Below are 26,995 nucleotides of genomic sequence, written 5' to 3' on the forward strand. Positions count from 1 at the left end.
TCCTTTCAGATCCTCAAATCAACTCAAAGAGCTTGGGGGATAACTTGACCATTTCCATGACTGGGGACCAACTGGGTGTGAACCTTGCTAGCAACATTTTGGATGCATCTGATGCACCCTCTCTCATTTGGCAGCTGGAGGAGGGCTACCTGTCTTGTAGTTTTTAGTTGGGTAGTAAGCCAGAATCTGATTTCATAGAGTTTGTGGAGTCAGAATTAGATTATGGTGCTTCTGAGTCTGGGTTCGATATTCCTGGGGTTGATAACCCAAATGCCGAGGTTTTGTCCAGGTTGTCCTTTTCTTTTTTCTTTGAAGTGGTGTAACCGGGGAACTAGATGAACTTGGCCTTGTGATTGAGAATGTCACTGCAAATTCTAAGTATTTTTTTGTACTGCTTATTTATTGCATTGATCATGATTTTCAAAATTTTGATGAAAACGATAAGAAAGGAATTCCTCTAGTTTTGAAATTTTTGATTAATCGGGAGGGAGAGAGGTTTGGAAAACCCCTCGCTGATGAAATCATTGCTTTTAATGTGGGTACTGAGAAAGACCCACGTCTGGTCCAAAACGGGTCCACCTTGTCTTCAGAGGAGCGCGACCGCTTAGTCACTTTATTCAAAGATTTCGAAGATGTTTTCGCGTGGTCCTACGAAGACATGCCTGGAATCGATCTTGAGATTGTATAGCATTGGATCCCTCTTGACCCCGAGGCCCGACCCATCAAATAGAAGTTGTGGAGAATATGCCCAGATTGGGCTTTGAAGATTAAGGAAGAGGTCACCAAGCGGATAGACGTAGGGTTCTTGCTAGTATCTGAGTATCCGACTTGGTTGGCCAATATTATCCTAGTGCCGAAGAAAGATGGCAGAATTCGGGTGTGTGTGGATTTTAGAGATCTGAACAGAGCCAGTCCGAAGGATAATTTTTCTCTATCGCACATCGATGAATTGGTGGACTTCAACGCTGGTCATGCATTGCTCTCCTTCACGGATGGATTTTTTGGGTATAACTAGATTCTGATGGCGCCTGAGGACAGAGAGAAAACCACTTTCACTACGTCGTGGGGAACCTATTGCTACAGAGTGATGCCGTTTGGGTTGAAGAATGATGGGGCTACTTATCAAAGGGCTGCAACCACAATTCTGCATGATGTAATCCATAGATAGGTCGAGGTGTACGTGGACGACATGATTGTTAAGTTCAAGAAAAGAGAGGGCTATTACACCTCCTTGAAGAAATTCTTCAAACGGATTAGAGAATACAGACTGAGGTTTAATCTGTAGAAGTGTACTTTCAGAGTAACAACAGAGAAAGTGTTAGATTTCTTGATCACACAGAGGAGCATAGAGGTAGATCTTTCCAAAATCAAGGCCATCCTAGAAATGCCACCACCAAGGATTGAAAAGGAGGTGCGAGGATTTCTGGGTAAAGTGCAATTCATAAGATGGTTTATTTCTAAATTAACCTTGACTTGTGAACCGCTATTTGGTCTCCTAAAGAAAGGAAATAAGTTTCAATGGGATGATCGATATCAATTCACTTTTGAGTAGATCAAGCAGTACCTTCAGAATCGACATGTGTTGTCGCCGTCGGAGCCGGGGAAGCCTTTGATTTTGTATTTGTCAGTAACGGACACAACAATGGGATGCATGCTTGCTCAGGAATCTAAGGATAGGGTGGAGAGAGCCATCTATCATTTGAGTAAGAAAATGCTGGATTGTGAGACCCGTTACACACTGCTGGAAAAAGCTTGCTTAACCTTGGTATGGGCTACCAGGAAGTTAAGGCATCACTTGTTAGCTCACTCCGTAATTCTGGTTTCGAGATTAGATCCCATCAAATATCTTTTTGAGAAACCAACGCTTACAGGTAGGTTAGCTCATTGGTTGCTTCTCCTCTCTGAATTTGATCTGAAGTATATCACCCACAAGTTTGTCAATGGGAGAGCTATGGCGGAATTCCTGGCAGATCACCTAGTAGAAGGGGATGAAGCGGTAGAATACATGTTCCAAGATGAAGCTATTCTGCAAGTCGAGGAAGAGATTTGGACAATGTACTTTGACGGAGCGTCTAATCAGTACGGTTATGGGATAGGTGTGTTATTGATAGCACCCGACAATTCTCATATACCCTTAGCCTTCAAACTCTGGTTCAAGGTATCCAATAACGAAGCAGAATACGAGGCATGTATCACTGGTTTAGAAGCCACCTGAAACTAGGGGCAAAGAGGTTAGACGTCATCAAGGACTTGAACCTAGTTGTGTCTTAAACAAAAGGGTATTGGAAGGTCAAGGAAGAAAGGATGAAGATCTATCACCAAACCCTGGATGTTCTAATTCCTAGGTTTGAGAAGCTAACCTTCATGCACCTACTAAGAGAGAACAATAGGTTCGCTGATGCCTTATCAACTCTATCTTCTATGATAGACATCCCGTTTGGAGTCCGGATGCATTCTATCATCATTGAGCAAAGATATACATCGGCCTATGAGACTATCACCGCAATAGATGAAGCACAAGATCAAAATCCTTGGTTCTATAATATTTGGAACTTCTTGGAAAATGAGGTTTATCCACCAGGGGCAAATGCCAAAGACAAAAGGGCAATACAGCGGATGGCCATTCAATTTATCATCTGCGGAGGTAAATTGTACAAGAGAGGTCATCTGGGAATGCACAAGTTATGTGTTGAAGTAGAGGAATCAAAGCGCCTAATGGAGGCCATTCATGGGGGAGTGCGGAGCACACATGAATAGAGTAATGTTAGCCTAGAAGATTCTCAGGCAAGGTTACTACTGGTCTATTATGAAGGAGGATTGTATCGGTTTTGTTTGGCGATGCCACAAATGCCAAATTCATGCCAATTGCATAAACATCCCGCCGTCGAAGCTGTACAACATGACTTCACTATGGCCTTTTTTCAGTCTGGGGAATCGATGTCATCAGTGCAGTCACACCGAAAGGGTTAAATGGGCATGACTACATTCTGGTAGCAATTGATTACTTTACAAAATGGGTGGAAGCTCAGTCTTATGGAGTGTTGAAAGCAGCGCGTGTGGCTAAGTTCATCCGAAATAACATTATTTGCCGATATGGAGTCCCAAACGAGATCATTTTAGATGATGGCTCCCACTTCAAGAAAGAAGTGACATATTTGTTGGAGAAATACAATGTGGCTTTTCATAAGTCATCCATATACCGGCCACAAACCAATGGAGCTGTTGAGGCCGCCAACAAGAACATCAAGCATATCCTATAGAAGATGGTTGAGACCTATAGGGACTGGCCAAACAAATTGCCATTTGCACTCTAGAGCTACAGAACTTCAATCTGGACGTCTACTGTGGCAACTCTTTATTCTCTTATTTATGGGATGGAAGCTATTCTGCCAATCGAAATAGAAGTTCTATCGCTGCAGGTTATGGCTGAGTGTCAAATAGCAGAGGCAGACTGGCAACAGAGCAGGTTCGAAGAATTGATGTTATTTGATAAGAGAAGACTGAAAGCATTGTACCATGTTCAGGGTTATCAACGCAAGATTGCTAGGGCTTTTACCAAGAAGGTTAAGTCTCGGATTCTCAAGGAAATGGAATTGGTGCTGGTCCTTACATCATGACCCTAGGGGCAAGTTTAGACCTAATTGGACTGGTCCTTACATCATCAAACTATCTAGTCGAGTGGAGCTATTATTCTTATGGACCTGGATGACCTAGAATTTTCCTAACCAATCAACATGGACAAATTGAAGAAATACTATCCCTAAGAGGCTCGCTAGGCGAAAAACCTAGAAGGGCAATCTAGGCAAAAGTTAGAGCACAAAAATTGAAAATAAAGAAAAACTGAGCTTGCAAGGTTGAAAACCCTAAAGGGTGGCCTTGGCAAAAGTTAGAGCGCAAAAGGATAGCATTAATACTTGAGTGAACCCGAATTGAACTAAGTAAGGCTTGGTTCCCATCTTCGGGATACGTAGGCAACTTCATCCTGAAGTTTGGCCATAAACACCTCCAACTCAACTGTCCTGTCCATGTGTTGATCAGGTCATCTTTGTCTATTCTTTATCTAAATGTTCGATTGTGATTTTCTCTAAAAATTGGTTACAGTGCTGAGCAGTGTTATTCGAACAAGGGTCAATTTGTGATCTTTGGGTTCGGGCTTGTACATCTCGAGGGATGATTCCGCGTGTGTCAAGTGGTGATCCTTATTGAAAATGGTTTTGAAAAGTTTTGATAAAAGTTGATTTTTGTTCAAATTTTACCTTATACTACTTAGACCATTTTTGGACCAAAAGGAAAATTTTTAGTGTCCACAACTTTAATTTCATTGATTTCAATACAAAGTTCTCCGACTCTTGATACAAGTCAAAGTTTCTTTTATTACATTCACAAAACTTGAAAAGTAAGATCAAAGCAATAAACTAGGGGCATAGATGAGTCAGGTGTTCATGCGTCCCCCGCTTGTACTTGTGGAAGCTTCTGATGCTAAGGTGGGCCCTATTTGTGCTTCATCTTCGAGCCAAGTCAGGAATTCGCTAGAAAGGGCATAGTTGAAAGTAGGGCAGGGGCCAGAAGTTTCTTGTCCTCCAAGCAGTGAGGTACCTAGCCAAATGTGAACCTCGGATGGGGAATGAAACCGGATACTCTACCATCTCCTCTGGGAAAGTCTGATCATGTCCAAACTAACGTCTGAACTAGAACGAAAAGTACAATACATAGTGCGTAAGGCCATTCAGCTCAATACCAGATTGCCGAGTTATGCTGTAGCTCATTTTGGCCAGATTAAGCCAGGGGCAATGCCAAGCAATGTCAACAGCAGACCTGTTGCACATCCAGTGGCACCACCATCCCTCATTTGGGAAATCCACTAGGTGGTGACGGAAAAAATAGCCCCATGCTGAATATTCAGGGCATGCATCCACTACCTTCAGCTTGTCCTTGAGCCAAACCTGGGGAGGGATGAAAGAAAAGAGAGATTAAAGAATAGAGAGATGTATGTTGAGAGAAAAGTAAGAAAAGGGCTTTGAGAGAAAAACAGAGCATAAATGACGAGTGATGTGAGAAACACATCATAGAAATGGTGGGAAACATTACCTGAAGAAGTGGTGGACTCCCTGCGAATTTGTTGGTCTCTCGCCAATGGGAGGCGTCTAAGCCCATCAAAGTCTCGGCCAACACCAAACCAATGCAACTTTTACCATTTTTCAAACCTTGGGCCACTTCAATTAGCCGAATGCTAGACCCTCCCAAACTAGGGCCAAGAAGGAAATGAGCCAACATGTACAAACAAAGGGCGTGTTGTCGAAAATCCCGCCAAAGAAGATTACCTCAGTCGCCGACTTCAAAAAATCGATGGATCAGGCTGGGAATATCCAGCGCTTCATCGTGGACCAAGGATCCTGCCTCGTGTAGAGTAAGCCCACACATCCGTCCTAAAGTTTGGATGTAGCCAAAACAGAGCTAAGGCAAGATTTCCTCACCGCGCCAGGATTCCATTTAACACTTGGAATTCCTCAATTGTTGGGCATATTTCTTGTCCCCCGAAGTTAAAGACGTGTGTAATCGGATTCCAGCATCTAGCTGCAGCTTGAAGGAATGGAAAACAAAGAAGAGAACGACACAATAGCAATAGTGCATTTAAGCCGAAACCCTGGAAATTCACCTTTTCCTAGCCGTCCAAATTCGCAATCCAATTCGAGAGTTTTTCGACAAAAAATGGCTCCATTTGTGAAGAATTCGCAGCTGAAATGAAGAAACTATGAGGCTCAACCTTTTGTGGAAGATAAGGCGATGAGTAGAAGTCAGTTGTCAATAATCTAGAGGTTTTGCACATTGGTGGTCGACAGCTACTTTTATGGCCGGCCGGCCACTATTGGTGGCCGGCAAAAGGCATTGATGGCCGGCAACCCCTTTTTGTGGCCGACAGTCTCTCATTTTGACCTGCTGTCCACCTTTGTGCTGAACAATGCTGAAAGCATGTGTTTTGTTCTGCTTTTAGTCTATGTTAAGGTCTTGTTTTCAGTCCTTTCGACTTTAGCAGGCTTGTTATTTTTGTATGTCATTTGTTGTTGCGTTGTTTTGCTTATCGAGTTGTATGTTGTTCTGTTTATCGAGTTGTTGTCGTTTTGTTTATCAAGTTGTTATGTTGTTTATTGAGTTATATATTTCTTTTCATTTCAATTGTTGGTCGGTTCATTACCCGATTAAGAATGTTGAGCCAATACAAGTGTTTAGTTTTCATTATCAAATTCAATCTCATTTTCATGTAATGCGATGCTCATGATGCAAAATACAACACTTTTTCAAAAAAGAAAAATTGGTTTTCATTCCAATCATGGTTGTTTTTACAAAAGTGCAGTATAAGTTTTTAAAGCAAATAAAACGTGTTTGAAGCTATACATATGCAAATGCTACTAACAAAGAGAAGCTAAGCAAAAAAATACAAGAAAATCAGCGCCAGCCATCTCAAGCTTGAGAGGCCCTCTTCGTCCTCTTCCTGGGCGACAACTCAGAGCTGTCTTCATCAGCAATACTATCTGACTCAGATGCCAAACCAGAACCGGAATTATCATCACTCTCCGCCTCCAAGCCCGACTCAGTAACACTTTTGCTCTCAAATCTAGAGCCATCGTCATTGCCACTCTCAGAGGACTCAGACTGCAGAATCACTGCCTCCTCGGAGCCACTCGTCTCAGCATCGTCGCCACTCAACACTGGATCCGAAGGGCTCCTCCGGCCTCGACCATGACACTCCTCTTGGCTGCGTGCTGGGGCCTATCTCTCACTCCCCTCTGCTGCTTGAGGAGGTGGTGTTGGTGTAGGCGCAGCTGCCATCGCTGGTGATCTCGGTAAGGCTAGAACCTGAAAAAAATACAGTATTGACGCATCAGATATGAAGTATGGTTGCAGATACAATATGATGAAAGTGGAAGAATGCAATGAGCTAGATACAGTGCAAGTGCAGTACAGTATGTCGGTGCAGTATGTCAGTGTGCTGTGACAAGGAGCAGAATGTATACCGTAGTATGAGTATCAGTGCTTCAGTGAGAATGGTGTGTACAACAGTGTGGAAAATACTGAATTGTGGACAGAGAATAGGGTAAATACCTTGATGCCATGAAGACTAAGTAGTGCCTCCCTCCTCAGTATCATGCTCTCGAATGACGTTACTAGCTCGAGCAATCCCTTAGTATACCCCGAGGGTGCCTGGGGAATGTATCGGGAATGATCAGTATCCGGAAAGAATGAATAACAGAAAGAAAATGGAAAACTAGAAAAGATGTGGTATATACCGAAGGTACGTTGCGAGCTTTGACGTATCTATGTCCGGCCTCTGCTAGTTCGATCGGAATCTGATAAGACGTCCCAGCCGGCCTCTAACATGTTAGCATGGTTGGAATCTCTGGCCAACCAGTAGCCTGTCCATTGGGAGGAACCCCTCTAGTCTTGGTCCTCGTCGCTCGAGTCCTACTGGCAGTAGCGGCACCTATCGTTCTATCTGCATGAGCACCCATCAAGGGAGGCATAAGGGGTGTCTGGATGAATATCGCATAATCTGCCTCCTCGAGGAAGTAGTCAACATCTAGGCCCCTGGTGAACTGAATCATCTCCTGGGAAGAGAGGCTCTGTGGCCCTCATAGATGCCGGAGGTGGCATGGGACCTACCGGCTCAGGCAAACCTAATGCCTGGCGCACGAATCGCTCACCTAGAAACCAAGTTCGGTAAACCGGGCCCTCTAGCAGAAGTCAAAAACGGGATGCCCCTCGGGCACTGGCATACTGGTCTCTAGCTCTAGCTGAAATCAACGCCCAACGCTGCCAAGCGATCTGCAAACAGGGGTTATACAGATGGTTAGTCATCGTCAGTTGTTGATAAAGGAAAAATAATTGATAAAGGAAAAATAATTGTGAGTTTTGGATTACCTCCCTGGCAACTACTGTGTCTAAGTATCGACGGAAGAATGTGAAGGTCTTCCGAGTCCTCCGCAGGCATCTACCATCATTCCGGGAAGAGTATGGTACAACATGAGGCATCTCTACCTCTGGCTCTGGGGCAAGGGTCGGGAAATATGCGTATACCCATAACTGCAAGGAAAAGGCAACAGTAAGTATACAGTGTACAGAAAGTACAAATACAGAATGTAGAAAGCAAAATGTGTAGTACTATATGCAGTGTACAGAAAGTGCAAAGTAGAAAACACAGAAATGGCGGGCAGAAAATGTAAACCAGAAATGTAAAGCGTACCTCCCTGGCTCTCCAGTAGCCCCCGACTCTGTCTCCCCTCCTACGGGATGTTGAGCTCATATAGCCATTGAATGTGGCTAGGCCAGCACCGCCTTAATCATAAAGTCGGACGTGAGATAAGTCCACCAAAGCGCTCAGGAGATATAACCCTACAGTGTTCCACCTGTTCACAAACAAGGTGGTGTCGAGTAGGAACATCAAGAAACCTCGGACGTAATGCTCGGTCTCTTCTGGGTTCTATGGCTCTCTTCCTTGGAAACGCTCGGCGAACCAGCTATATCGTACCATCCTCAGTCAGAAGAGAGGTGGGTGTGCTCCCAGTCGGTGTAGCCAGGTGGCCTCCTACTTACCCATGTCCATATCGTAAGGGATCCGATGACCCCCAACTTCTACGTCCGTGAGCATGACGAAGTCATAAGGAGTCATCGTCATCTCCTTAGTAGCAGAAAAGTGGAAGGAGTTAGTGGTATCCCACCACTGCTCCACTAATGCACCAAGAAGCAGGCGACTCGCGATATGGCGTGATAGCCCCATGTAGAATAAGCTGAAGCCGGACTCATCGATAATATAGCAGACATTGGCAGAGAGCTCCATAGACCAGTCCCTCGCAGACGTGGCTTCATAGCCCCTGATAGCACGAGAGTCCTCCTGTGATTAGAACAGTGATATACAGTGATATGAGAACAAACAGATGGAAATGAAGTGTAAGAAATACAGTGTAACAGTGTGATTAAGGCAAGAAATGCAGTGTAAGCATTACAGTTGAAGTAAGGAGCACAGTTAAAGCAAGAAATGCAATGTACAATGAAGAAAACATGAGAATATAGTGTACACCTCTGTGGCGCCGTACAACAAGTGGGAGCCTGGCTCTTGTAGTAAGAGATCCTCTGGCGCACGTCGCGCAAAATCTCTGAAGTGCCTGATACCCCTGGGTGGTAGCACATGTGTCTGAGGATGGTATGTCGTCGGATCAAAGGGTCAAATCTCGAGTCGTGGTAGCTCTGGCTTAGGCTCCACCTCCATCTCTGGAGACAACTGGGGTGGGACCTCCGGGGGAACTTCGTCATGAGGTATGTCGTCCATCATCTGGAAGGAAGATGAGAAAGTGGTCGAAAAATGGAGAAAAAATGGCAAACTTAGAAAAAGTCAACCCTGAGAGAGAGAAACTGTAGGAAAAAGTCAAAGCCCAGGAAAAGGTGTGAAACCCAAGAGAAGCTCGAGGGGAATAAGCCTCAAAAGGTGAAAATCCAAGAAAAAGCACTGAAATCAAATTTTAATCAGTTCAAAATGGAGTAAACAAAGAGGGTTTAGAAAATAAACTTCACGTGGGGCATTGGAAAACGCGTAGAAAGCGCGGATCTAGAGAGAAGGAGTTCCTAGAGAGAGAGGGAGAAAGATTTTGGCCCTAGCGAAGTGAGGAAATGAAGTGTGGAGGTGTATACTTAAAGACCCGAGGTAAAATGACAAGATTGTCCGAATCTGCCATGGGTGACCGACAATGATCATCAGTGGACGGCAGGTGGCCGGCGGTCTCCCATTGTGGTCAGCAAGTGTCCTGTGGCCTCCCCTGTGGTCCTCATGCTACTTTGTGTCCTTGGTCTCCAAGAAGTATAGAGACAGCTCACTTTTTGGTTCAATATGTCTCTACGGAAGCTCAAAACCGTGATTTCGGTGCATGATGTTCGTCACTTGTCAACATGAACGAGCTGTATCCTTTAAATACATTGCAATTCTTCCAAGAGGTAAATCAATTGGCTTTGTCAAATTACACTTTTGTCGTTGCATAGAATATGCATTTCTTTGTTGCATAGAATGTGCACCTCATTATTGCATAGCAGATGCTTTTGCTCTAGTTGCATAGAATATGCTTTCGCTTTTGAGTTATGCATGGAATATGCTTTCGTTTTTGTTTCTCGCGTGGAACATGCCATTGTATCTCGATTGTTTGTCTTGCATAGAACATGCATTCGTACTATATCGCATTTGTTAAGTCTCTTTCCTACACATGCACGATATTGTATGTCCGGTTCATTTAGAGGTGTTCCAGGTTAAATCATTCGTGCCCTTCGAAATTGCATCCCACTTCTTCCTCCTCTCGCATGAGACGCGTTAGGATTGCCTCGGCTAAAAACATTCGGGTTCTTCCCGATGTTCACACCACCCTTGGTTAAAAACATTCGGGTGTGTCCCGATGTTCACCCCACCCTCAGTTAAAAACATTCGGGTCCGTCCCGGTGTTCACACCAACCCTCGGTTAAAAACATTCGGGTGCGTCCCGGTGTTCACAACAACTCTCGGTTAAAACCATTCGAGTGCGTTCCCATGTTTACACTAACCCTCGATTAAAAATATTCGGGTACGTCCCGGTGTTCACACCATCCTCAGCTAAAAACATTTTGGTGCGTCCTGGTGTTCAGACCACCTTTTCCTCCTCTCGTGTGAGACACGTTAGGATTGCTTCAGTTAAAAACATTTGGGTGCGTCCCGGTGTTCACACCAACCCTTCGGTTAAAAACATATGGGTGCGTCCCGGTGTTCACACCACCTTTTCCTCCTCTCACGTGGGATGCGTTAGGATCGCTTCGGTTAAAAACATTCGGGTGCGTCCCGGGGTTCACACCAACCCTCTGGTTAAAAGCATTTGGGTGCGTCTTGGTGTTCAGACCACCTTTTCCTCCTCTCGCGTGAAATGCGTTAGGATTGCTTCGGTTAAAAACATTCTGGTGTGTCCTAGTGTTCACACCAACCCTTTTGTTAAAAACATTCGGGTGCGTCTTGGTGTTCACACCAACCCTTTTGTTAAAAACATTCGGGTGCGTCTCGGTGTTCACACCACCTTTTCCTCCTTTCATGTGAGACGCGTTAGGATTACTTCGGTTAAAAACATTCGGGTACGTCCGGGTGTTCACACCACCTTCGGTTAGAAACATTCAGGTGCGTCTCGGTGTTCAAACCAACCCTTCGGTTAAAAACATTCAGGTGTATCCTGGTGTTCAAACCACCTTCGGTTAAAAGCATTTGGGTGCGTCCCGGTGTTCACACCACCCCTTTCCTCATCTCGCGTGCAACGCATTAGGATCTTGGTTGAGACCTCGGGTGTGCCTGACAGTTGTGTTGCTCTTTGTCTCTCCTGCACGTCGCGTAGTTAAGCTTGCATAATTTTCTTACATCCTTTCTGCATGAAATGTAGTTTGGTTTGTGATTCCCACGCGTGGGGTGTTTATTTGCTTACTTTTTTTCATGCTTGTGATTGCCATACCTTTTTTCAGTTTGTTTGAATATGGCATTTTCATTGCAAGGCATTTGCATTCAAGTGTTTTATTGCACAGCCTCATTACATAAATCATAAGTTATGTCCCTGCATCGTGCATATCGCTTGCATTTTGCCCCAGAACTACACTTGTTTAATTCCTTGCAAAGGGATACGTAGGCAGCCTGCAGGCGCAACCATTTTTTTTTTGACTTGTTTGTTTGCTCAAGTGTACGGCCTTGTCAAAAATGGGTCGTCTCTGGGCTTTGACATTCACTCACGTCATTTTGTGACTTTCGAGTTCTGTCAAGGAGGGATAACTGTAGACATCCCATTTTTGACCGTTCTCAAGAATTGGATGTCATCGTTTGTGCACACGATGATTGTGATTGCATGTGTTTGTTTTGAGTGCTTGAAGTCCTCGGCGAAGTGCCTTGCCTTTGAGCCCTAAAACTGTGTACGTTTCGTTCCTTGTTTTGGACCAAAACCTTAGTTTTTCAAACCCAAAACTCCAGTTCCTCAAACCTCAACGCCTTGGGACCAGTAGACCACCTTTGGTGCCTTGCCGGCCTTCTTTTGTGCCTTGCTGGCATCCACTGTGCCTTGTCGGCCAGTGATGTGGCCTGCCGGCCATCATTGGTGGCTTGCCGGCTAGTGATGCCTTTTTGCGGCCACTGATGCCTTTTTGCAGATATTTTCTTGACAGCTGTTCCAGCTATTGGCACAATGAGCTTTATAGGGGTGAGCATGGTCCGGATTGGACCGGATTGGGATAAAAGCAGGACCAATCCGTTATTTACGGTTCCTAAAAAATTGGAACCAATCCAATCCGTTTAAATCATGGAACCAATCCGAACCAATCCATTTAAATACGGATTGGATCGGTTTAGGACCACGGATTCACATAATTAAATAACAAAAATATATATATAACACTTGAATTTCATAAAAATATAAACATAGCGCTATATTAGTTCCATAATAGCAACATGTTTTTCTATAATAACGACATACTGTTCTAGAATTTAAACAACCATAAGAAAACTGGTTTCACCATAAGTATTTAGACCATTGCAAATTAAAACTTAAAACTAACAAACAAAAGTAATAAAAGAAGATATTATACGATTTTAGGTTTGAGTTTAGATTTTACATAGAATAAGAAAAGATACTATGGGGGAGGATGTATAATAAAAATATAGACTATTTGTATACGGTCCGGATCGGTTCCAATCCGGAACCGTGGGATTCAATCCGGAACCAATCCGTGAACTACGGATTTTTAATTATTCAATCCGGAACCGAACCACGGATTCAAAAAACCAATCCAAACCTATCGGATTGGACTGGACTGGATCGGATTACGGATTTCACGGATTCCTTGCTCAGCCCTAGAGCTTTATCACCATACACGTGTATGGACTGATTTAACACAGCCAAATGCATGTTTTTCTATATATATGGGGTCTTCCCCTATTTTTGAGGGTTAGAAAATTTGGGACCAAAATATCTCCCTCTAGATTTCTCTCTCTCTTGCAATTTTGTGCACACTTGCCTAGTTATATCACTCTTTTGCATACACATCCTTAACCAAAATTGATCAGCTTTGAGCTGAGATCTCTTAAGGTCATGTTGGAGCTCTTGAAGGTGGTTTTGACTTGTATTTGTGCCTAAAGTTTTGCTTGGCTTTAAGAGGTATAACACTTGTTTTTTAAACTTGTTTTAGTACACTTGTTTCTCTATCTTTTCCCACTGTTTTTGGGCCATTTTTGAGCTATAAAAATCTCTATTTTAATGGGCTGAAATTAGTGTTTTAAGCCATTTAAGGTTGGGGGTGTTTTACCCTTCTTTATTTCTTGTTTCTAAGGCTTTTGCACATTTGTTTCCCACTTTCAAACCAACCTTTTTTGGGCCATTAACCACTGAATTTTAGAGTATTTTCAGTGGCAAAAAACATGTTTACAAGTCTAAAATTGGAGGGGTTAGCCTCCCCTCCTTGTGTCTTGTTTGCTAGCCTAGTTAACTCCATATGTTAGCATGATTTTCTAGCTTTTTGTAGCTACATTCCAATATGTTTTTGCCTTTGTTTTAGATTTCTTTAGCTTTGTTTTTGGGCTGTTTGGGTCAGTTAAGTCTTGTTTTGCATGGTTGTAGTGGAAAAGTCCTTACAAGCTTGGTGTTTTAGGCCATTAGACACCCGTTGTTTGAGTTAATTGCACGTTTTGGTGTTGTTCTGCACTTCATATAAGCCCCTAAAGCTCTATAACCTCTCTCATTTCTTTACTCTTTATTTTCTTTGAAGGTTGTTTCAAACTAGGGATTCTTTAAGCTTGAGATTGAGGTTCATGCTTAATGGCTTAATCCTCTTTTGAGGGTCCATTACCGACGGCATGAAACTTCTCTCATGCCTTAAACCATCCCTTGGTTGACACTTCTTTCACTTTAGAAAACTCTCGCCAATGGAGTTAATTGACTAAGTAATGGTTGGTAATTAAAATCAGTAAATAAAAGTGGCAAATAAAATTGTGCAAGATAAGTATTTGTTTGTGTTGCATGTGTTCAATCAGACGTTAATTGAACACAAGGAGAATTGGGACATTTTATACTCAAAGTGATAAAATGTGTCAAATTTCCAAGGTCTCCATTGCCTTTAATCATGCATGATAGGGTGATGGTTGTTGAGTCTTATTTGTGCATTCATTAACTTGTACATCTTGGTTCTTTGGCCATCATGCAATGAAATTGCTTGATTGGTGGTTTTGGAATCAAGTGTATCACTCATTTGAGATTGTTTTGATGATAAAGAGAGATACATAGTACAAACAACCTGTGAAAATACCCTCTCTTTGTCCTGTTTGCTCTCTGTTGCAGCAAGGAAAGGTGTGTCATCAGTGGCTGGCTGGCCATTGCTACTGGCCGGCAGGCCATCAGTGTTGGATGTCAACCCTTTCATGGTGGCCGGTCGGCCACCACTTCTGGCCTATTGGCCACAAATGAATTTTGAGGAGTATGCTTGTGAGGCATGGCAGAGTTTATCCAGAGAAGGAAATAATGCAAGGGTTGTGCAAACAGAGACTTCCGAGGGCAAACATCGGATATTCTTTAGGTGGAAACTGAGCATGCATGGACCTCCCCCACTTCCCGGGACTAGTTAGCTAGTTAGTTAGCGTAATTAGCATTTAATCATTTATTCGTTGTAATTAATTAGTTGTAGCTAATTAGTTTGTGTTGTAATATTTAAATTAGCTTAATTAGTTGTAACTAATTAGCTTGTGTTGTAATATTCAAATTAGCTTAATTAGTTGTAACTAATCAGTTTGTGTTGTAATAATTAATTAGCTTAGATAGTTAGTTAATTATTCGTTCAAGTTTTGTAATAATTAGCTTAATTAGTTTAGTTTAGCTAGCTAGTTAGCTTTTATTCATTCAGACTCTCCTTCGTAAGAACAAAATGTAATAATGTGTATGTCTTCAACCCCACGTCTTTCTCCCTTTTTATTTACCCGCTTTTGATGGTTAGATTAGGGATATGTTTCAATTAGCATACCTCATGCTTGCATCCATTCATCTTGTATTGCATGCACCGAGGTTCGGCTCGTCATTCAAACTGCATTTTTGAATACGTGTTTAATTGCATGTTATTTAATTGAATCATATGCCATATTAGTAGCTGAGCCTATTAGTTGCAGTCTTTGCATGCGTTGCATTAGTCACTTTGCATAGATAGAAATCATGCATATTTTTCTAACTTACATCTTCTTAGCTTGGAGTACTAGGTGAGTTTTTAATGCTTTAGCATACTTGCATGAGTGTGAGGGCTTGCCATGACTAGCATGCTTGCCATAAGGCTAAATGTTTACTTGATAAACTATTTGAATGCCTGTAGATGAAGGCTTGTTGTTTGAATTAGAACGACTTAACGAATGTACGTTTTAAGCCCACTTTATTGAGTGGCAAATTAGTTTTAATCCCATTATGTTTGGTGGCAAATTCACAAACTTTAAGCCCACTTGAGGTGGCAAATTCAAACCTTTTTGGCAAAAAGAAACATGAACTTGAATCGTTCCAATTTGAGCAAACTAGTCTATACTTGTTTGTGCGCATCACATAGTAATGCTAGCTTAATAACTGGAACAAGAGCACATAATGTTTGTAAAAAATCATATCATGATTCGTAGAGGCCGATCTTTGATTGGGCGAGCGGGGGTGCTCAATTCATGACCTTCCCCTCTCGTACCCAAGTTCTCGAATCGACGCAACTTTGGTGATGACGGACATGTGGCCTTTGGCATGAGTCATGGGTTTCCTAAATTTTTCAAAAATAGAATATTTAGGTGGCGACTCTATATCTAGCAAAGTAGTCCAATTTTGGCATTTTTGATTCAAAATCGATTTTCCAAAAGACTTGTCGGATTTGGACTCTTTGATGTTTATCAATTTCACATTGCAATTGTGAGATTAGATTCAGAACCGTAGGAGTCCAAACTGTAGGGCTTCTTTTCGAGTTTCTGAAAGGAGGTGCGAAAAAGTCGAGCTACACTCAGCCTGGCACTGCCTTAACTAGTGAAAGTTCTAACACCAATTGGTTTTTGGATTCTGTTGCTACGAGCCATATCGCCAATCATTTGAACAATCTATCATCTTATCAACCATATCATGGTCCTGATTAGGTTATTGTTGGTAATGGTAATCCTTTGCCTATTCATCACACTAGTAAAGGTCTCCTCCCTAATCTCTCATTTCCCTTTTATCTGACAAAAATGCTTCATATGCCTTCCATATCTTCCAACTTGATTTCAGTTCATTAACTAATTTCTAATAATCATTTCACTATTACTTTTGATAAAGACGTGTTTGTCGTACAGGACAAGAGTACCAAGAAGGTGCTATATAAAGGCACTCACTCACATGGTCTCTATCATCTTCCTAGCTCTGTTGCATCTTGTTTACCAACATGTTTTCATTGTTCTGTTGATAGTTTATCCACTCTTAACTGGAATTTTAGATTAGGGCATCCTTCTTCAAAGAAATTTCAATATGTTGTTAAACACGACTAGTTATCTTCTACATCTGTTGATGCAAATAAAATGTGCTCACATTGTTTTGTCTCCAAAAGTCATGACTTCCATTTAGGCTGTCTAATTCTATTGTTAATAAACCTTTGGCCTTTATTCACATTGCTGTCTGGGGTCTATTCACTTCATCTGTCTCTTCATATAAATATTATGTGTTGTTCATTAATGATTGCAACAAATTTACATGGTTGTTTCCTTTTCATTACAAGAGTGAGGTCTTTACTAAGTTTTTGGAATTCAAGGCTTTTGTTGAGAATCAATTTTCTACTCAGTTACAAGTTTTGGGAAGTGATAACGAGGGTGGGTATCTTAGCACTAAATTTCAAATTTTTTTTAAAGAGTAAAGGGACTCAGCATCAATTGAGTTGTCCTCATACGCCTGCTCAAAATAGTATAGCTGAGAGGAAGCATAGACACCTCATTGAGACTACTATTGCCCTTATACATCACTCTTATTAGCCTCTTGTTTACTGGTTTGATGCTCTTGCCACATCTGTTTTTGTCATTAATAGGCTTCCTAATGCTAAACTTGTTTTCTCACTCCTTTTGAAGTCTTGTTTTAACATCCTCCTAATTATACATTTGTTAGGTCTTTTGGTTGTAGGTGTTTTCCTTGGCTCAAACCTTATGCTACTCATAAGCTCCAACGTAGGTCAGTGCCATGTGTTTTTCTTGGATATATTCCATCCACTAAGGGATATAGGTGTCTTAATCCCTCTACTGGCAAGATTTATGTTTCCAGACATGTCATTTTTGATGAAAATGTTTTTCCCTTTGTTTCCTCTAACCACATCTGTTCCACTTTCTTTGTCTTAAATAGCTTATTTTTTTCTGGCATTCTCAGTCTTCTTCACCTTCTATTACACTTGTCTCATCTTTTTCTTTACTTATCTTTTCTACTATAGCTATGCCCTCTACTACTCCCCTTTTAGCAGTCCCTATTGTGTTTGGTCAATTTGATTCAGCCTTTCCTTTCACCCCTACAGTTCTATTCCCCATCTCAGCCAGCAGTCTCAATTGCACCAAAACCTACACTTCAGTCCGCACCTCAGATAGCAAGTTTGTCTTCTATTCCAGCTTAGTCTACTGAACTGCCTCCAGTTCCATCTATTCCACAATTAGCCTCTTTACCTACTTCTTTTGTTCCATCCTCTCTATCTACTCATCCTTATCTTCCACATGTTTTTCTGCTCAAATTCCCATTTCTTTTCTTTTTGTTCTTCTTTCTTCTTTTTCATCTGTCTCTCATCCTATTTCTGCCACTAATACTCATTCCATGGTCACTAGATCCAAATCTCATCACCATTGTTTTCTTACCACTTCTGATCTTATTGAGCCTCAATCCTATCAAGAAGCCTCTCAATCAATTGTTTGGCCTGCTGTTATGGAAGATAAATAGAAAACAGGGCACTTGGTCTTTGGTCTCTTCTCCACCCCGAGAAAAGGCTATTGGTTGCAAATCGGTTTTTTGTCTCAAGAAAAATTCTAATGGCACCATTGCTAAGTACAAAGCTAGATTGGTTGCCAAAGGCTTCCTTCGAACTAAAGGCATTGATTATTTTGAGACATTTAGTTTAGTAGCAAAGCAAGCAATTGTCAAAATCATTCTCTGTTTGGCACTTCACTTTCAATGGTCTATCAAACAGCTTGACATTTCTAATGCTTTTTTTCATAGTGTCTTAGAAGAGGAAGTCTACATGCATCAGCCTATTGGTTTTGTTGATAAAGCACATCCTTTTATGTCTGCAAGCTGAATAAGGCCCTTTATGTGCTCAAGCAAGCTCCTAGAGCTTGGTTTTCTACCTTTTCTTCCTTTCTTCTATATCATGGGTTTGAGGCCATTCATTGTGATTCTTCCTTATTTGTTAAGAAGACTCCTCACTCTATCACCATTCTTTTGATATATGTTGATGGTATTCTTCTTATAAGGAGTGATTCTTCTTATATTTCCACTCTTATTACCCAGATGCATTCTACCTTTTCGATGAAGGAATTGGGACTTCTTAACTATTTTTGGGGCATTTTTGTTACCTCTTGTTCTTCAGGCTATTTCTTATCTCAGAAGAAATATGCTACTGAAATTTTAGTCAAAGCTGGCATGACCAATTATAAATCTTCTCCATCCCCTATGATTCTCAAGTTTTCTATTGATACTGAGGATTTACCTTTCTATCAACCTTCTCTCTATAGAAGTCTTACTGGTGCCTTGCAATACCTTACCATCACCTACCCTAACTTGGCTTTTGCTATCAACCATGCCTGCCAGTTCCTTCAGACACCTCTCACAAGTCATTTTGCTTTGGTTAAGAGACTACTGAGATATCTCAAGGGAACTCTTCGTCATGGTCTAAAATTTACTCTGGGACCTCTCACCTTACATGCCTTCTTTGATTCTGATTGGACAGGTAGCTCTCTTGATGGAAATCAATTACTGGTTATTGTGTCCTTATGGTCGAAATTTGACTTCATGGTCAACAAAGAAAGAGCCCATTATCTTCAGGTCCCCTACAAAGGCTGAATATAGAGCTCTTGCTTATACAACTGCTAAACTTAGCTAGCTGGGTATGCTTTTGTTTGATTTTCATATCTTAGTGCTAGCTCCCACTCTCTAGTGTGACAATATATCTGCAATCTCATTGTCAAACAATCCTGTTTTTCATGCAAGATCCAAGCATATTGAAGTGGATTATCATTATGTTCGAGAGAGAGTTGCAACCAAGAAACTGCATATTCATCACATCTCTTCTATGGATCAACCTGCTGATTTATTCACCAAGCCTCTTTCATCCCCTTGATTTCTTTATCTTTAGAACAAACTTCTGGGCCATCACTCTACCCTGAGCTTGCAGGGGGCATGATAGGGAGCTGAGCCACAGTCATGAGGAGAGTCTAGCTCAACTTAATTAGTTAGGCAATTATGTGGTTTAGTTAGATACAACTATAGTTAATTAGCGGTTATACTATCATATATAAAATGTACAAACTCTGTAATTGGTTGTATTGAATATCACAAATTTAGTTTCTCTTTAGTTTATATCAAATTATCCTTAGATTAGCAATTGTACTTCATTTATCAATCAATGCAAATTCAATTCTACTTTAGCTCATCTTTAGCACATAGTAAATTGAGTAAAAGTCCTCTTGATTGGGGCAAGATTTGAACCAGTGGCGGTTCCTCTAAGCCGCACATAGTCATTTTTCTGTGTTAGAAATCAGAAATGGTCAAATATTCCTACACCTTGAATTAGGTTCACAAGTTCTGGCATGTTTGCAATCAAACATATAGACACAAGCTTACGCGTTTATACCATTGGGAGTTTCCAAGTGATTAATAGAAATTTCTAAGATAAAAAAATTTTTATCTCTAAAATCTTAATTTATTGTGGTGTCTGTTGCCAATTACAAAATTGGATAGAACAAAGAGTTTCGGATTTGACTCTTACAGCTACCCTAATTACTCTTCCTTTTTCCGTAAAATCGATTCTGCTAACTGTCTGGGAGGCTTGAGTAAATTAACACCACTAAAATTGTTATAAAATAAACATGAGGGTGTCACACTACAGGAAATATGAGTTTTGACGATGTTCTTTTAATGGCGTTTTATTAAACGTCATATTTTATAATATTCGACGGCGTTTTTTAAACGTCACTTTTTTAAAATATTAAAACGGTACCGTTTCAACAAAGAAGGCGTCTTAAAGCGCCTTCAAATGTCCTCTCTCTTTCTCCCTTAAATGGGCGAGCCTCTGAAGCCCTAATCTTTCACTCACTCATTTTGTAGCCCTAATCTTTTACTCACTCACTCTCTCGTTTGCTCTCTCTCTCAACCCTCTCAATGGATCTATTCATCTCAATGGATCAATTCATCTCAAAATGATACAATCTCGGTGATTCATCTTGGCTATTTCGATTTTGATTTCGAAGTTCATCTTGTTTGGAATCCTCACAGCTTCAAATCTCGCCTCTCTCAACCCTCTCTAAGCCCTTGTCATTCTCACAGATTCATCTTTGAGATTCAGAGCGATTTCGATTTCGAATCTCCACCGCCAGCACCGTCTACACCGGCTCGATTTCTCTGATTTCGATTTCATCTGAATCTCTGATTTCGATTTCGATTTCGAAGCTCCACCGCCACCACCATCTGCACCAGCGAGGTATCGATTTCTCTGTCTCTCACAAGCTCTTCCTTCCGTCTCTCTCGATTTGGTTATTGAAATTGAAATTGTAACCAAGAACTATGAAATTGAAATTGATCGATCTGTGATTCCAGTTAAAAGAAAAAAATCGATACGTGACTCAAGATTATAATTTTTATTTATTTATTTAGTTTTTCAATTGTTGTTTCTTCTTTTGTTTTCTTTCTCGTTTCCTTTTTGGGGGGTTGGCGTTTTGATATTTTTGTGGATTTTGTTCTTTAGGGTTTTCAATCTCTGTGAGAAGATAAGCATCATAATTTTGAATAAAGACGTACCCTCTCTCTCTCTCTCGTCCATGATCATCAGTGTTTTGTATGTATTTTGTTTGTGCATGTGAAATTTGTGTGTATATGTCAAGGATTGGATACATTTTTTTCTGCTGTATGTTTGATTTAGTGAACATTCAATATTTGAAGCATGTAATTTTGGTCAAAGATTGGCTATTCCTTTACTTTTTTATCTTTTTTTTCCCTTTTCTTGGTGTTCTTGAATTGTCTCAAAGAGAGCCATTTGCAGATTTAATGGCTTAAATTGATGCCCTTCCATATTCGAAGTTTTTTTTTTGGATTGGCCCTCCATTTTTTAAGTTGATCAAACATCCATATTACAATTCAAAGGATTCTAAAGAGTGAAGAGTAATGATGTGGAGATGATCTTTGTTTATGAAATGAGTCAATTAACTCATATAAGGCCACTATAGGACATCAATAATCAAACCTATTTGGATATTTGTCCTGTTTTAAGTTATTTAGGCAATGACTTTATGTTACAGGGCAATCTTTTTTTTGTATGTTGTAATGGCCAGTGCAATTTGATGCATCAAATTCCATTTTCTTATTTAAACGTCTTTTTAAAGGAGCTTGTGTTATGATCCCATCATCCCACATCAAAACACAGAGGCCTTGTGAATACAGGTCTGTTTGGACACCCCCCCTTGCAAGCCGATTTTCGTGGGTAAGTTCTACCCATAGGGTTTGTATCACTTTGTCCAAGGTGTCAAGAGAGAGAACAAGTTTCAGAACAATAAACTGTGTTAAGGAAGCTTGAGGCCATATTGTCTATCCATAAATTGGCGAGAGCGGGATGTCATTTAGATGCCCTGAGGGAGGTTGCAAAACTTCATTTTCTTCCTTTAGATCCACTAGCGCCTGATATTGCAAATGATGCGTTCCAAAATTTGTCAGCCCATGTCCAAGCTTGTGTGCCAGACGTTTTGAAGGTTGCTCTTCATTGCTTGGACAATCTCACAGATTCAGATGGATCACTTCGTGCCCTGAGAACCAAGGTATGTTTGGCAATACAAGTAGATCTTTCTTTCTGTTTTCATTGTCTGATTTGGGTGCCCTTCTACTTTAGTCATGACTTATGGCTATTCTGGACTTGTTTACTGTTGATAATGATGATGTTCTTCCACGATGAAACACTGCTTATGGAAACTGAATGTTTATTCGTAAAGTAGAACCGTTCTGACATTTCTCATTCATGAAAGATACTGTCTTAACTTTACTTTGATGATGAGTTTTCTTGGTGCTGAACCAGCTTTCTGGTATCTGCTTTGAAGATATTCCATTTGAACTATTATATAGCACATGTGATATGACGCAAAGATGTTGAACAAAACTAGTGAAAGTTTCATGTATTGGGTGCTAATTCATAATCCAGATAACCAAATAATCAGCCAAAACTAAACTAATCTAACCTTTTCTGTTCTATGCTGAAATGAATGAGGGAGTGTAAATATAATTTACAGCCGCCACTAAGAGGTCATTGGTTAATGAGAAATATGTACTAGCACTTTGAGGTTCTCAAGGAGTGCCTGCCTTAAAACAAAATCCATGAATAAATAGGGATGCAACAAGCCAACAATCCTCAATTTCCCATCTCTGGGCATGAATGGAGGCCTCTACCTTTGCATTTGCAAATCTCCCCTGCAGATGATGGCTATGAAGCAATTTCAGAGTATGCACTTCTTCTTGATGACTTAAACCTTCCTTCCCCTCCTTGAATCTACTGCTCATAATAGTGAATGCCAAACTGTGGATTGGACATGGGAAAAGTTATAGCAATACTTTTCTGCTTCTGTTGATTACCGTTAAATTTTTTTGATAAATTGTGGTGACTTACATCTCTATAAATTGTTGAATGTTACCATTGTATTTAGTCCTAACCATGCATGCTATTGCCTTCTGTTTGAAACATGCGTTGTAATAATATTTTAGTCCTAGTTTCTTGTAATTTCTGTTACCATAGGCAAATATACATGTTTACTGTACTATTTACATCGCTAAGACAGTACAGAAATAAACAATTTGTTGCTAGTCAAAAAAATGTAGGTCTTGTTTGGTTGTGTGGAGGTTTGTGTAAGTGACTTCACTCTAGGACATACTCCAATTTACATCTATCCCATTGTTGTGATTGCCAAGAGAATTGAGTACCATGCCATATAACTCTATTGAAGTGGGCTTTACATTTGCAAATAAACAAAGAGTGAAAAGATGACTTATTGAAATATTAATGGAGAAATTATATTCCTTCAGGTGATGGGTGAAGTGTCATTGTCTCTTCCAATCGTGCTCTTGTTACCTTGAGTTAGTGTTTATTTCTGTTTTGCTGATGATTATGTTTATCATTTGCAGGTGGAACGCATCTTGTTCCAGTGGGTCTTGGAGATGATGATCAATGCATGGAAGATGACTTTATTTCTGAAAGGTTAATGGATTTATCACCAAATACAAATTTCTCCATTCACACCGATAAAGAGGATGGCACTCCACTTGGTGGTAGCTCATTGCTGCCTCCTTTCCCTGCAAATACTTTGAATTGCCACTCTTGTATTTACATACTAGCTTTCAATTCATTGCATAGAATACATTGTTTTTTTCCCTAGGTTATAGAAGGTGGAGAAATTACTCAATCCAGAAGCTATAAAGAACTGTTGATGATTGGTACAACATTTGAACAGCTTGTGAATGCTCACAAAAGTTTAATTCCAGTCTTGGATCCTACAATTGTCAGACTATATTGATTTTCTAATTATTGTATGCTAGTGGCTTATTAGATAATATAAATATTTTTAAAATTTTTAGTTACTCTCTTATCGATTGATAAAAATAAAAAATAAAAGTCAAAGATCTGTAAAATTAGGAGTAAAAATAAAAAATAAAAGTCAAAGACCTGTTATTGATGGGCTTTAGTCTTTTTTGGAAAAATAATAAATAAAGAAATGCAATAAATCCCTTAAACAGGGCCTTCTGTTAAAATCTAAATTGTTTTTAAAGCTTCTTTTCAATTCTGGACGAAAACAAAAATTTTAGCCCTAGTTTTTGTTTAAATACTATTGAAGGAGTAAAGTTGTAACTTAAATCATAGATTTGTGTCAGGAGCAAAACTCTAACCACCTCTACCAAAAAAATTAAACAATTAAAAATAAATAAATGCAATCAAGTGATTAAGAAAATTAAGTTTACAAATTCTCCAATTTATGTTTATTTTGGTGAATTTGATTGTAATTTATGTTCTGATGCAGGTATATAGACCAATGAAGACTAACAGTGAACTCTCTCATCAATTTGAATCAATTTGAGTTAAACACTTCTTTCTCTGTTAATGTCTTTGTTAAAACATGATTTGTGAATATGTTATTTTGTGATTAATGGTAATTGGATATTAAATTGAATGAGAAAGTGAACTAATGTTGTATTTGATATTTGAATGAGAGTTATTATTTCATGTTAGTGTTATTTTTCAGTTTTTTTAGTTCAATCACATAAAATTAGCAGAAATTTTTTTTTTTAAATGGGAGGCTATCATGGCGTTCTAAAAATGTCGCTAAATATTATATCAACAGTTAGAGTTTTTAAAAAGAGAGTTATTATTTCATGTTAGTGTTATTAGAGTTTTTTTTTTAAAAAACGCCGCCTATAGTAATATAGCGACGTTTCTAAAGCGTCACAAAGTTATAGCGACGGCCGCGTCTTCGGCGCTTGGTGCAAAACGTCACAAAAGGTTTAGATGGCGTTTTTAGGACCTATAGCGGCGTTTTTTAAACGCCGCTAAAACCCTCATTTCCAGCAGTGTCACTTTTTGTGTTCAAAAAGGAAAAGAAAAAAAAATTAAAAAAATAATAGGAACTTTGATGAGATTCACCCCCTCTTTCTTTGCAAGATCTTTTATTCAAACATATGATTTATTATCATATTGAATTGTTGGTTAGCAATTTATTTAAAAATTGAAATTGTTAGAAAATAGGATAACTTTATTCTATTATGTTCTAAACATTGTGTATATATAATAATATTGGGATTGTGTATATATAATAATATTGGGATTTTAAGTATTTGTATCCCAATTAATCTATAAGAATAATAAGTCATATTATTTTAGACATTTGATTTATCAAATCCTAATTATCATATTTAAGGTATTTTATAGACAATTTTACCTTTATAAATATTTTTAAACCTTTTACAACTCGGTGATGTCAACATTCACATTAAATAAATTTTATAGTGTGAATGTTCAAATTGACAATGTGAATGTTCACATCATCGAACATTTACACTGTTAATGCGAATATTAATACGCGCTTCACCCTATTATTATTAGGGGTATTTTAGTAAGTATGTCATTCATACGACTTATTGGAATATAATAATTTGGATTAAGTGGAACAAAATTAGGTGAAGAGCTATTATGTTAAAAATTTATTTTTAAATTTCATAGAATTTAAAAATATGACGTAATGACATGAATGACAAGTAAAACCACTGATTAAAATTTCTGATTACACCATTAAATCCACGCATGCGATTTTCATTTCGGCCAGTTTCAAAACAAAATTTGGTTGGCAGAGTTGCTCTTTTGGTACCACTGCAACCCTACTAGCTAAGTTGCTCAATTCCAGCTTCATCTTAACTAATAAGGCATGGACATAATGGTCCCATAAGGAAAATATAGTAATAGAAACATTTACTAAAATAATTCATAGGATAAATTACAGTTATAGTCCCTAAAGTTGAACACATTTTTTGTTTAAGTTCTTAAAGTTCTGATTTTGTCAGTTAAGTCCCTAAAGTGTTAAATTCGAATCAATTTTATCCTGAGGATAATATAAAATTAAAACATAAACCCAAAGGTTATATAAAATTATTATAAGACGTGAATTTTAATTTATTGTTAATTTAACTATCCTCCATGCGTGTATAGTTTAGAATTGATATCAGAGCCTAGTTTTCTCATCAATACCAATATTAATATATGTACATTAGATATATTGAATAAGTCGAATTAGAAAATTTAAATAATAGTACTGCATTACAAATAATAATCAAACAAAATAATACTATAATCATGTTATTAAAAGAATTGAATGAAAATCTTAAGGAAAATAAACTAAAAATTATACAGGAAATTTTACATATACTATTAGACAAAGGTAAGCAGTTAGCTATTGTTAAAAAAAAATAAGAAAATATTATAGATAATTATTCTTATTCTTACAGGGAAAACTCTTCAAAGGAACTTTTTGAATTAACAGCACCAGAAAAGAAAAAAGAAAAAAAGATTTAAGTAATTATAGTCTAGAAAAATTAGAAGCAATGGCGGAACAAGAAAAAAAATAATGAAATCAAATATAAAATAATATTAAAAATAGTCAAAAAAAATGAGATAAAATAGATAATAATGTATTAGAAGAAATAAATAATAAAGGATTGATTCTAAACTACACATGCACAAAGAATAAATAAGTAAACAATAGGATAATTACGTTAACAATAAATTAAAATTTGGATCTTATAGCAACTCTCTATATTTCAGGCTTATAATTTATTTTTATATTGTCTTCGGGGTTAAATTGATTTAAATTTAACACTTGAGGAACTCAATTGATAAAATCAAAACTTTAGGGACTTAAAATGAAAATTATTTTAAATTTTAAGGACTATAGCAGTAATATTGGACCACGAAGGTATAAAAGCAGTAATTTTCCATAAATTGGATGGACCAGAAGTCCAGAACCATGAACATGTCTACCATGTGCACCCTTCCAGTTTAGGGAAAGCTGAGCCTGGGGTTGTGACATTTATAGCCATTGCGGCATTCACATGCCTCTGGACCATGCCCATCTCTGCATATCGCAAGTTGTGTTCTGATGACTATGGCCCGTTTGGTCTAACTGTTAAAATACAAAATAAATTATAAATTATAATTTAACAGATTATAAATTATGACTTTA

The sequence above is a fragment of the Camellia sinensis genome, chromosome 13, assembly GCF_055761805.1.
Source record: "Camellia sinensis isolate YWXY chromosome 13, ASM5576180v1, whole genome shotgun sequence".
In the NCBI taxonomy this organism is placed as follows: domain Eukaryota; kingdom Viridiplantae; phylum Streptophyta; class Magnoliopsida; order Ericales; family Theaceae; genus Camellia; species Camellia sinensis.